Source organism: Mustela erminea, chromosome 7, assembly GCF_009829155.1.
Source record: "Mustela erminea isolate mMusErm1 chromosome 7, mMusErm1.Pri, whole genome shotgun sequence".
Classification (NCBI taxonomy): domain Eukaryota; kingdom Metazoa; phylum Chordata; class Mammalia; order Carnivora; family Mustelidae; genus Mustela; species Mustela erminea.
The window spans coordinates 48,593,771-48,608,105 of record NC_045620.1 but is presented as its reverse complement, the minus strand read 5'-3'; positions in this window follow the sequence as shown (position 1 = coordinate 48,608,105).

The following is a 14,335-nucleotide window of genomic DNA, read 5'->3' as shown; positions in this document are numbered from 1 at the left end:
TATGCAGTTTCCTAAAATCCTTTATCAAGAAAAAAATAATCAATAATGCACAGTGGGAACTTAACATATCTTATTTAGTACTTAGAATAACAAGAAAAGACACTATGCCTTTAAGAACTTTGTCACAGACGTAACTTTGTTCCCAGTTATAATTTTTAGTTTTAACTTCAGAATTTATGGATTCCAATCAAGTTAGAGAAACACTATGTTAGTTTCCATACATAGTCTTTACTTTTTTTCCAATCTTAGCTTTTTATGTGTATAACATATTTCTTTCATATTCCTATAGCTTCCTTCGCCGATTACTGAGTAACATATTTCACAATTATGGACAATTATTCTAAATGGTTGGTACCCATAGCAAGGATAGAACAAAAGGGAAAGGAAATAAAAGCTTGTTGGAATGTTTTTTTCTTTTCCCTTTTTTTTTTTTTTTTTTAAGGAGAAGTGTTGACATTGAGGAGGGTATGTGCTATGGTGAGTTCTATGAATTGTGTAAGACTGATGATCCACAGACCTGTACCCCTGAAGCAAACAATGCATTATATGTTAATAAAAAATATTGAGAATTTTAAAAATTTAAAAAATGGAAGTGTTTTCTCCCAAGCTATAGGGTTTTTTGTTTTATGTTCTCAGACCATCTCCTTCTAGAGCCCTCAGAACATTAAAAAATCCTCAGCTCAAGACAAGAGGAAGCTAACATGCCAGTTTGTAAAGGAATTCCTTGGGTCCTGCTTTTTCAGATGTTCCTATATGATAAATGCCCGATTCCTTCCTCCTCCCAGTGTGGATTCTGCTTCATCACAATGTCCTGATCATAAACACACTTCCCAGAGCCTGGCCTTTGATTGCTGTTATTGTTATTTACACCATTTCCCCTCTCATCTCAACCCATGTATATCTATCTGAAACTCAGATTTCATCCCCTTTCCCTTCATATGACTCCCCCATCTATGGCCCGGCATGGCTGGGCTTTCTCTGTTTGCCGCATAGAAATTTGTTTTTGGTTTTTTGTTTGCTTGTTTTTTTTTTTTTTAAGATTTTATTTATTGATTTGACACAGAGAGAGATCGCAAGTAGACAGAGAGGCAGGCAGAGAGGGGTGGGGGAAGCAGGCTCCCTGCTGAGCAGAGAGCCCGATGCGGGGTTCGATCCCAGGACCCTGGGACAATGACCTGAGCTGAAGGCAGAGGCTTAACCCACTGAGCCACCCAGGCACCCCAGAATAGAAGCTTTGTTGTACCAAACAACATCCCTTACATTCTGCTCCACTTATTCATGAACCTAGAACTTGTCCTTCATTTTATCTGATGGTCAGGTCTGTCTTTCCAGAGGCCATGACACCTCTGACACCCTGTTCCTGCATGTCAGATGAGCACAGAGATCACTGCTGTCTGTGAAGGGGAGTGGGCCATCAAGGTGGGCTGTACTGAGCCCCATGTTTATGCATAGGAGCTTTCTCTTCCTTTATGCTCCATGAACCCCAACTGGGATGAGCCTACTGGCAAACCAAGTCTCAACTGTTCAGCCCACTTGGCAAAGGGCTCTTTACAAGGCCTTCTTTACAAGGTTAGTTACTGAGTTAAGAAAACTCTTGGGGCACCTGGGTGGCTCAGTGGGTTAAGCCTCTGCCTTCGGCTCAGATCATGGTCCCAGGGTCCTGGGATCGAGACCCTCATCGGGCCCTCTGCTCAGCAGGGAGCCTGCTTCCTCCTCTCTCTCTGCCTGCTTCTCTGTGATCTCCATCTTTTCAAATAAATAAATAAAATCTTTAAAAAAAAAAAAGAAAGAAAACTCTTAATATGGTCATCTGTAGTCAGAGGAAAATCAAACCTTGATCAGCATGCATACATGCCTTGTGAGCTTGCCATTAAAAGAGAGAATTTTCTTTTTCAACTTTTTAAGATATAAAATTAATTAATGTTTGTTATGGCAAATGAAACAAAGTCCATGTTGTATACAGAAAAAGAATTGTCTTCCCTCAGGTAGCCTATGCCCTGACAGCACAGTCCATTCCCAGTGTCCTCCTAAGTCAAGCACTCAAGTTTGCATACACATGGTTCAGGGACTGTCTGCCGATTTCTTTTTATTGTGGTAAAATATCCATAACATAAAATTCACCATTTAAATCATTTTTAAGTATACATTTCAGTAGAATTAAGGACATTCATATAGTTGGGAAACCATTACCATACCTGCTCCAGAATTTTCATCTTCCCACACTGAAACTCTCTTTTGATTAAACAATAACCCCCTACTCTTTCCTACCATGATCCCTGAGAATCACCATTCTACTTTCTGTCCCTATGACTTTGACTTCTCTAGATCCTTTCTATAGGTGGAATCATACAGTAATTGCCCTTTAGCGAATGTCTGGTTTATATGCTATATACTATTTATAGCTTGTGTCAGATTCCTTTTTAATGCTGAAAAATAATATCCTATCTTATGTATACACCAAACTTTGTATGTCCATTTAGCCATCGATGGACATTTGGGTTGTTATCATCTTTTGGCTACTGTGAATTTTTTGGCTACTTTGAACATGGGTGTGTGAATATCTGTTCAAATCCCTGCTTTCACTTCTTTTGAGTGTATACCCAGAAATTGAATTGTTGGATCATGCAGTGATTCTATGGTTAATGTTTTGAGGAACCACCATCCTGTTCTCCATTGTAGCTGCCCCATTTTACATTCCCACCAGCAATGCATAAGGGTTCCACTTTCTCCACCTTCTTGTCAAGACATTATCTTCTGATTTTTTTTTTACTTTAATTGTGTTTATAATTTTCATATCCCTAATGATTAACAATGTTGAATGTCTTTTCACATGCTTATTGATTATTGTTATATCTTTGGAAAAATGTCTATTCAAGTCTTTGGACAATTTTTCATTAGGTTGTTTGTTGTTTTTGTTGTTTTGGGGTTATAGGAATTATTTTTATAGTCTAGATATTAATTCCTTATTAGATATGTGATTTAAAAATATTGTCTCCCATTCTGTGGATTGCCTTCCTACTCTCTTGATCGTGTTTTTTGATGCATAAAAGTTTTTAATTTTGATGAAGTCTAATTTATCTGTATTTTCTTTTGTTGTCTGTGGTCCTAATGCATGTCCAAAAAATCCCTACCAGATCTAAGGTCATGAAGCTTTTCCCCTAAAATTTTTATAGTTTTGGCTCCTATATTTAGGTCTTTGAGTTAGTTTTTGTATATTGTATAATGCAAGGTCCTGATTTCATTATTTTTCCTTTGATATCTAATTTTTTCAGCACCATTTGTTGAAAAGACTGTCTATTCCCCCACTGAATCTTTTTTGTGTCCTGTTGAAAATTATTTGACTATATATGTGAGGATTTATTTCTCTATTTTGTTCTCTTGGTGTGTGTGTCTGTCTTTACGTCAGTCCACACTATTTTGATTATTGCAATTTTGCATTAAGTTTTGAAATCAGTAAGTGTGAGACTTCCAACTTTATCCTTTCCCAAGTTTGTTTTGGTTGCTTGGGGTTTACCTTTGTTTTTAACCAAATAGATCATAGTTTCTCATGTAACTGCTCTGTCTTGCTTGACAGTGTGTCATGTACATTCCATTAGTGCATGGCTGTAGAGGTTGCTATTTCCACATACACATAATGTTACGGAAATGAGTCATATCACACATACTAGGTTTTAAAACACAACATTCTGTGTTTGTTTGTTTTTTTCTTCTTAATATGTCTCTCCTCCTTTTCTCCTCTTATATGCATAACTTCCCAATCTCACATGGCTCTTGTAAATTTTCCCAGGATCATGTGATTATCACACACACACACACACACACACAAACACACACACACACACACAAAGTTACACAAAAAATGTGGCTCTGTGTTCCCACATAAATACCTGTCCATGCAGAAGGCCTTGGTCCTCAGTTGTCACCCCATACATGCTTCTTTGAATTTCATGCTCTTCTGTCAATAATACTTCATTGAGACGACTCTGTGTTGATACTGAAGCGGCTCTATGCTTTTTGTTCTACTTTAATAACTGTAATTTTGCAGTGTGATAAACCGTTATTTATTCAATTATCCCCCCAACTTTGAAAATATTGCTGCATTTCAAAGATTTACCATTAAACACCAAGCCACAATAACAACATCCTTAAACATAAAATAGCTTCATCACCTGGTGTATCATTTCTATGAAATGGATTCCCAGGAGTGCAATTTCTGGGCCATTGATTTTTTACAAGTTAAAAGGCAACCAAAAGTAATAATCAACTTCAGCTGATGTTTCTCTTCCCCCAATTCCACCCAGCAATAGATTTCATCATAAATTGAACAGCAAATAAATTAATAGAAATTTTGTTCTAAAGCCCTAGAAAAGTATTAAGAAGTCCCATGGAATTTTTTGCCAGCATGATTTTCCCTCACTAACAGACAGAGAAGAGACTTTAGTGCTTCTGTTAACTCATAAGACCCTGCAGAAGATACTGCATCTCTCTGTACATTTCCAGGACCAAATGGACAAAGTTTATAGACATATAATTTGGTTTTATTGTCCAGTGACATTCCTGGGGAAATTACTTATCCTGGTGCAGCAGTGTCCCCAAACAGAGGTTGATTTGGGAGCTTTAAAAATAACAGGAACTCCTAAATGTGATCCAATCAGAGGGAATTCTTTGGAAGCAGGAGGGACTGGACTGTGGACAAACGTCAGCTATACTATCGCTGACAAATATGTTCTTTCAGGTACAAGACCAATTATTTCATTCAGTGACTCATTCAATCAGTATAGTTAATCAACTCTCATGGGAAGGGGAGTATTTGGAGATTTGACAGCATAAAAAAGGAATACTTAATCAAACACAGACCTCCCCAGTGATCTCAGGCAGCTCATTTTCCCACTGCCCCTCTCACCATACACAGACCCTGTCTCCTGAGGTAGTCACCCCTCTGCCACAAAGTCCCCAAAGAATCATCACAGTCTGACTCTCTCTAGCCTTCCTGTGAAAGAACATCAGTACCACACCTGGAATCACAGTCAGGTTTATTACCTGATGCAGCTCAGAAGACCATGAGGGCAGGAAGGACCTTGCACATTCTGGTAAGAGGGTGCTGGGAAGTTTGTGATGGGGTCAAAAATGGTGATCTGGAATGGAGCCATGAAACCAGAGTTTGTCTAGATTGGTTGCTGTCAGATAGTGGGGTAACTGTGTCTGGACCTTTTCAGGAAAACTTTTTCTTTATAACCTTGGTAGTTATGGAGACACCAACATTATTCACTGTACATCTACTGGGAAAGGTCCACAAGGATGGAGTTCATATTCAAATAGTTACCCAGAAAGCTTTCTTTGTATATTCCCATCATGCTCAGAACAGCTGACTAAAACTTACTAAGTCCATGTTCTTCTTCTTTTATGGTGCAGTTTATTAAAAACAAAAAAATTAAGTTACAGAAAATGCCAGGCAGCAATATACTGCTGCTCCACAATTACTCCACATGTTAATCATCCTGGGAGAATAATTGCCAGGAACAATAAGTGATTATGGGCCGATTTTGACTTCCTCCCTGTCTATTATGGAAAAGGCACTAAGATGCCTTTGCAGATAAGGACTCAGTGGCTCCAGAATTCTTTCCAAGCTTATCAGATAAAAAAAAAAAATTATGATGCTCTCAGATGGGTTTTATTTCTTACTGCATATGCATATATCTTAAATATATGATGTCCCTAGTAAGTGATGTGGTTGCATGTTTTCCTACTATGGAAAAGAAACAAATGAGTATCCTTTCTTAAGTTCTTGAAAAAGGTTGGTCATGAAGAGCGATATTAATCAGTTATTCATTTTCCTATCTAATGTTGTCAGAGAAAAAGACCTCCAACCAATAGTACTAAAACTAAAATCAATGATTTGTCAGTATAACCCCCAAATTTACTTTATAATCAATAATAATACAAAATGGCAATTCCTTTAGTTACTTCAGAATACATTATACAACTAACTCATCTCAGCATTTCACCCGAAACCCATATGGTTCAAAAGAAGACCTCTTGTAGTATTTTAAGAGAATGCTAATTTTTGTTCGTCAATATAAGGGGCTGGAGCAGCTGATTTGCAGTATTTCTTAATCATAATTATTTCAGGAATGATCTATGTTTATAAATTAAATTCTCATTTGTTCATATGATAAACATGCCTGATAAAGAAAAAAAAATATCTTCTGTGTCAAGGAGTTTGAATTTGCCCATGCAGAGATGAGAAAATTGTGAATCAGAAGAGTTTTACTCAGGCTCTTCATTTTCCACAAAAAGAGCACAGAACCAGTAGTGATATGTTTCATCTTGAAATTCACAGTGTTCTTCCTGCAGTCCAGATCCCTGCCTTCTGTTCCAGCAGGTGAAGAGATCAGGACCCCACAGATGCTATCTTGCACACAAGGGTGCTGATGAAATGAAGTGGAAGGGAATATCTAGAATATCCTTAGATCAACCTTACATTAATAGATTGTCCTGAGCACTTCATAAGCTTCAGGTGCCTACGTGGGTGAAAGCAGCTGGCTTCTGAGAAAGTGTTCAGATGCCTTGCAGCTCAGACATTGGCAAGAAGCTAATGGGAATGGCCAGCATGTGAGTGATGGTGGTTCTGCCCAGGACCTCCTTTCTCCACGGCTGTCACACCACCATTGGGATGAAATGTGGATGCTCCCTATGGCAGCACAGGCAGGGGAGAAACACTGTCCCACTGGATTCATGCTAAAGTTGCATAAGGGTGCAGAGCATAATGAACAACTCATTCTGAAGGTGAGGAAACTCTTCATATCTGTCAGCCCATGACAGTGGGGGCCCATTGTTCCTGTACAGAGTTATGCAGTCCATGACAGAGTGGGACTCTGCAGATTTCATAAGTCTCCAATTGTTTGCTCAGTCTCAAACCTCCAGAACCCTCATCCAAAGCTTACAGGTAGAGTATAGACTACAGACCACCTGAGCTCTGGGCTTTATTACCTAACATACAATCTTGTGGCATGCTGAGGAGAAGGAAGAAACCCAAAATGTGGTGAAGTTCTTTCTTTTCCACCTACAACAACTGTCATTTTAACACCTAATTGGTAGCTCCCCCATTCCAAGTGATTCATGCATAGTCACTGAATGAATCATGTCCCTACTGAGGGCATAATTCCCCAGAGAACCCTTCTTTCCTCTGTCTGTTAAAGAAAGGCAGGATCAGATGAGGAGTTTTGATCTAAAGACACATCGCTGTCCATGAGTGAGGCTCTGGGGGCCCAGACTGAAGCAAGGAGCTCGTTGGCCGGAGTGGGGAGAACAGTGGCAGGAAGTAGGCTCCCTCTCTTGTTAGCCCTTCCTTGTCCAGTCATGCTCTCAAGTGAACTGACCACTCTTGGCATTTGCTAGAACCAGAGTTTCTTTTCTTTTCTTTTCTTTTCTTTTCTTTTCTTTTCTTTTCTTTTCTTTTCTTTTTTTTAAGATTTTATTTATTTATTTGACAGAGAGAGAGTGATTATAAGTTGGCCAAGAGGCAGGCAGAGAGAGAAGGGAAGCAGGCTCGCCACTGAGCAGAGAGCCCGATGTGGGGCTTGATCCCAGGACCCTGAGATCATGACCTGAGCTGAAGGCAGAGGATTAACCCACTGAGCCACCTAGGTGCCCCAAGAACCAGAGTTTCTAGAGCTTTTTTTTTTAATCAAAACGAACCCCTGAAAAGAGACTCAAAATAGAAAGGTGAAAGCACCACTGGGAAGACATTTGTTCAACTCCCATCACACACATCCTATTGCCTTCAGTGCCACCTGGCCAGCGTCCCAGAATACCTCCTTCATCACTATGGCAACAGGTCCAAGGGTGTACAGGCCAGCTGATATCCTCCAGAAACCAGAATGAGTCACCTGCCTGCCCCTAGAAACCAGAATGAGTCACCTGCCTGCCCCTTTGCCTTCATCTTGTCCAGATGTGAAGATGTGAGGCATAGGGGAGCAGCAACCTCACCTGACACACTCACTGGGCATCACAAAAATGCACAGAGACCCTGCACATCAGGAGTTGTATCAATAACCAACAACCTTCTATTTATTTCAGAATTTTAAATACTATTAAAGAAGGAAGAAACATCAAAGTTTTCCTAAAAGAGTAAGGTTGAGTTTGGAAAGCTTTGAAGAAACATGAATTTATAGAGTCAAACAGGCCTAAAATTTTATACCTACTCTTCTTGGAATTGAGGGAATAAGGACATCCTCATGAAAGATGAGGTGGTGGTCCCATCCCTGAATTTTTTATGTTGTACCAAGCAGTTCTGTTTTATCACTAGATGTTGTCCGTGGTTGTAATTTTTCCCTTTGCCATTTTTTAAAAACTGACTGTGGCTTCCTGTTTGAATATCAGCCTGATCAGATCTGTGTCATAACTTCTCTCTACTCAGGATTTACTAGAATGTGATTACAGTGTAATCAGTTCAAAGAATGACGTTCAACACATCAGATACCAAATTATGCCAAAATGATGTACATAGATTTATAGTATTTAACCAGTTAGGATTAACTGCCCTGGGTTTTACAAGGAGCACCAAAAGCACTTGCAGGGGAAACCCAAGAACTGTGTCAATGCTGATGGCAAGATAGGCAGAGGGACACAGGTCCTGGAAAATGGGAAGGAAGACATCCACAGTGGCTTCTGCTTATGTGGGAAATTGTTGAATTTGCCTTCCTTTACTAGAAACACACTATCATTTCTGTAATCTAATATTATGTGTTTCAAGAGAGACAATCTAAATGTGTAATGGTCCATGCAAAGGCAAAACCATGGAGTATGGGTGCTTATAAGTAGAATGAATGAACTCACAAATCCTGCCTCAGTCAACATAGACAGTGGTAAGGAGAGAAGGCAGAGACAGACAGACACTGAGGAAGAAAAGGGAAAAATTGAGGGAAAGGTTCCCTTCATTTTAAGAGCTTTAAGCACTGCCTGGACCTGAGTCCCCTTGACCACTCTAGTTTCTGTCAAATTAATTAAGAGGACCCCTCCACACCCCAGACCATTACTCTTCTCTGAATAGTGTCCCAGCCTCTTTTGTCAAAACTTTGAAGTTGATCCCTCAGGATGCCCACAGAGACATAGGAAAGCTGGAGTGCTTTTATTCCTCATGTTATCAGCCCCAACACTATAGTGCAGTCCTGTCCCATCAGGAGCTGGTGTCATAGGCTGGACTCCCACAGGCAGGTGTAGTGATAGATGGGAGTGCAAACAGTGACTCCACGAGGCACTGTTGGCAAGTCAGGTATGAGAATCCTTACTGAGTGAGGGATGACAATCCTTCTGGGGACTGCTGGGAGTTAGTGCAGACTCTACTTTATCCCAGCTAAAGGTCAGGAGAGGTGGTGTCTCTATCCATTAAGCCCTGTCAGGCATTGGTTGAGGACTGTTCCCAGGTGTTCTGGCTCCTTCTCATCCTAGCCCATCCTTACAAGGGCAGGTAGAATGAACCTCCCCTCAGACAAACAGTGGAATGTGAAGGTAGTGGAAACCATCTGGTCTGTGTGGATGGGAACAGCAAGTGATAAAGGCTGTGGATGGGTCACCAAGAAAGTCTGCAACAGGGAATAGCATCTGACTGATGCACACAATATATATTTTCTCTAGTGCATAGAAACCTTTTCCTAGTGCTTTAGAAATAAGCTGGACTCCACAGAACATCCATTAACCATGTTTTCAGACTCTATGAAACAGTGTTTTCTTGTTGGTTACATTGTTACCTGGTAGAGATCTATTATTCAGTAGGACTCCACCCACTACTAACCAAGCACAGAATAAAGGAATGAGAAGGAAAACACTCCCCAAAATTTAAGCTCTCAGAGACATGGGGTTGAAGCAGCTCTGACTCAGGGATCTGTGTCTGTTTCTGATCAGCTGTGTAACTTTGGGCAAGTCAAAACCTTCACCTTCTTACCTAAAATCACATATCCATTATAGGGTTAGTTTGAAGATTATATAAATCCACACATGTGATTTGCTCAGCCCAGCACCTGTCATGGGTTCACTCTCATTAAATATGAGCCTCTTCACTCACAGAGGCATCTGTAAGAACAAAGAGGAAGAGATCAGATTGTATGAAGAAGCAACTGTCAACAAGTGAAATGTCTCTCCATCCCAAAGATAGGTCAGATATGCCCCCTGACAAATATTACCAGCAACTGCAATACCTGTGGCACTGACAAGAGCCGAGGGAAGCACTGAGGGATGCCTCATGGTCCAGGGTGGAGAGGGTAAGATTCAGGAGGGATTTACAGGAAGAATTTGTAAAAGGTGAGAGGGCTGAGGGTTGCTAGACGGGAGGGGAGAGATGGAGTGGCTGGGTGATGGACATTGGGAAGGCTATATGCTATGGTGAGTGCTGTGAATTGTGTAAGACTGACGAATCACAGACCTGTATTTCCCTGAAACAAATAATACATTATATGTTAATTAAAATAAAAAAAAAGGTGAGAGGGGCTTCTGTTGAGCTGTTGAGATCCTACAATGTGCCTTTGCTCAAAACTTCTCTCTCCTGAAAACCCTAGAGCACAAAGAGTGTCTGAGTGTCTGAGTGTCTGAGTGTCTGAGTATGTGTATGTGTCTGTGTGTCTATTTGTCCATGACAGCATCCCTTAGTGGAACTCAAGGTGCACATGTGAACAATAGCGGGGAAAATAACTGATGTCATTAGTAAGTGATTGAATGTGAGAGGAGATCCCTTTTAAGGACAAGGGTCCACCAATCTCTCACTTTCCAATCTTGATGACTTCTCCATATGACAATGTGGATGTCAGAGGTTGGGATGAGGGAAGATGCAAGGTGACTGGAGAACCTACTATTAATTTGGATTTAAACATGAACAATTGAGTTATTCCAGAGGCTACCTAAGATTAGAAGACTAGAGGCATTAGTGACTATAAAACTAACACTCAAAATGAGTCCTGAATTCCCACATGACATCAGCAAGTCACGTCTTAGCGGTTTTCAGAGTCATGTCTCCATAAAATGCACATCTGGCCTGTCCTACCTCTTGGAGTCATTGCTGTGAGGCATTGGGTCATTTTATTTCTCAACTGCTCAATGTTTACAGCACTTTAGAGAGAGAAGCTGCAGTGTGTAAATGTTTAAATTGCTTGGAAATCGGTCCCAAAATAAAATCTAAAATCCTCAGGCTAAGTTAGAAACAGAAGGAAAATAAAACACCAATTTCAATGGGAACCCAGAGTTTGAAAAAGTGATGTGAGCAATCCATTTAATTACATGTTTATTCATCTGTGGAGTGACGCGCAACCCACAGCCAGCCCTGGAGTGAGCTAATGGATGTACATGATGCTCATCTGGCTCCTTGCTCCACTGCCTGTCCTGATAGTAAGTGAAGGCAATGTAGGAACCAGAATTCAGGGTGCAGTATGAAATCATGGGAGAGAAGTTATCTTAGTAATTACTGCCCAAAAGAACAATATGTGAAACACACAGGGCTTTGCCAGAGCTCACAAAAGCGCCAATTATGAGAGTTAGTGGCAACAGGGCCAGACTAGCAGCTGAGATCCAGATGGAACATGGGAGAGTTCACAGGTTTCTTAGATATTCCTGAACTTCAAAGACAGTGTTTCTTAGATCATAATGTTCAAATGACATAGATCTGAATCACTGGGGTGTTGTCATGAAGAATAAATTGGGAAAAAGGGCAAAGTCTTGAATTTCTTGACATCCAATAAATATTCCACAAAACTTAGGATTGCAATTGGTGTATATTACAGAGTGGGTGCTATGAAGCCTCAATAGGAAATTGTTTTTACTTTTCTCTAATTTCTGCCTTCAAGCATGCTTTGTCAAATTCCCTTTTTAATTCCTTGATTTAATTTTAAGAAGCTTCAGTGGTTTTCCTCTTACTTCCAGTTACTACATCAGTCTTGTTTTTAGGTATAAAAAGCCAAATCAATGCCAACTGAAAAGTGCAATCTTTCATCCATCCAGAGCTTTCTGCTTTCCCCAGTTTGATGGCAGGTGGGGTGCACAGCAGACTCTCTGATCCCATCCATCCCTATAGCGCCTGAGGAAAAAGTTTACAATCTAGAAAATATCCAATGGGACAGTGGAAGCCTACTCTTCTGCCAAGCACCCTCTGCACTGCAGAACTGATTGCCAGTGTTCTCAGCAGTGTGCATCCTCTGTCCACTTACCATGCTCAAGCCATCTCCTTAAGGTCTATGCAGAGTTCTCACAAGCAGGGAGAAAGAACTCACCTTTCAAAAGAAACTTGCTATATGGAGAAATTGTCATTAAAATAAATATTTGAATACATTTTCATCATCACATAATTATACTAAGAACAAGAGAAGTGTATCAACTCAACATTGTTCTCATCTGCACACTATTCAGTTTTTTAAAAATCTCCCAAATGAAAAGATTCTGTGGGTTATGAAATCATTCACTAGAGTCAACAAGGAAGATAAAAGTTTAAAGCAAAATAAACGTCTGTGTAATAGGTAGATGGGACTGAAAAGTGATTACTAGGATTTAGAGTGAATAAATAGTTTTTTACATGCATAAGGTATTTTTGTCTGGTATGACAGCTTTTGAAACCAAATATCAAAATAAATCAATGTAAAACATGCTCTTGAACTGTTATTCTATAGAATGTCATATAATTTTTCAAAAAATTTGAAGCATATTTGATCTTATTTCTCTCACTAAAATATTATCTTCATTACCAAAATTAAATTTTTATAAATGCCCTTCTATCATATTCATCACTTATTCCCATATATTTAAAGTGTAGATATTAGGGGCACCTGGGTGACTCAGTCAGTTAAATGTCTGCCTTCAGCTCAGGTCATGATCCCAGAGTTCTGGGATCAAACCGCTCATCCATCCATCCATCTGGCTCTCTGCTCAGAGGAGTCTTCTTCTCCCTCTCCCTCTGCCTCTCCCCCTTGTCCATGCTCTCTATCCCTTTCTCTCTCAAACAAATAAATAAATCTTAAAAAATAAATAAAATGGAGATATCAGTAAAGTTGGACCTGTATACACATGTGCAAAACACACACATACACAGTCACATATTTTCATATCTTTCACTATTATTTGTAAGGTTACATGATCAGAAATCAAATTTCTCAAGGTGAAAATCAGAAGGGCATAATCTTGCATTCCCTTTGGATTTATCTTGACCCTGAAATGAGGATACCTGCAGCTCTCCACTACCTGCCATGTGGATCTGCCTTTGGGCCACGACCCCCAAACAGTCTCAGGCTACTGCAAAGCTGAAGTCTACATGACTCTACACCCTCTACCAGATACTTTGCCCAAGCTATTTTTGTCTCTATAGAAAAGAGACAGGATACTGTCTTAAGACTTATCTTTAGAGGTTCAATTTGGTTAAAATAAAGCAGAAAACACGACACCGTCTTTTGAGTAAAAATGTAGATTGGACTCCTGCAGTTAATCGTCTGCTTCCCTCTTGTCTGAGGTCAGATTCCCCTGGAGCAGATACTATGGAGTGATTTATTAATGTCTGAAGTGATGTGTTGGGAAGGAACCTTCTAAACACTAAGGAAGGAGTGGGGAGGATGCAGGATGGAGAGGCAGGGCATGATGCTAGTTGATGCTAGGCAGCATCTCAGGTCCACCTTGATCCTGCAGGGAGCTCTGGAACATTAATCTCTAGAGTTTGCCTTTCCAGACAAGTCAGGCAGGGGCTATGGCCACCCCAGGGAATGCGAACTCAAAGTACTTCTGGCTCTGTGCTCAGAGGATGCTTTTGCTGGTGACAGCTCTGGAAGGAAGCTGCAGGTGCAGTGGTCAGATGCCAAGCCCAGCAAGGAGCACAAGAAGTAGTCAGAGGCATTCAGGACAGCTGGTGGGACATTATCATTTAACCACCTTGCTCAGCCAGAGAACTATCACCCTACTTCATCATGGCTACCACCAAACTGACATTGTGTGTGTTCAGAATAAGCTCACCTTCTCCAGGCCCAATCTGGGATCTCACTCCAGCCACACAGTCATATGGACCAAGATGGAGGCCTAGTGTCCTAAGCCTGGTTTTTATTTTATTAATAATAAAACTGAAGCAAGAAAAATCATATCCAGCATCATTAGGGAACTAAATGTTTTGGATGATATAAACTTAATTTTAATGACAAAATCATATTTAAGTAGTTGTATGAAAAGCTTTCTAAAATAGTTTCTTTATCTGCCTACTTAACTAAAGACTTCTGAGTATAATCAATGTTTTCCTAACAACACAACATCCTAACTATGAGGATCAAGTACTATTCAGTAGTATCAACGCAGTGAGTGCTCAGTCTATTAAGAAAGGAGG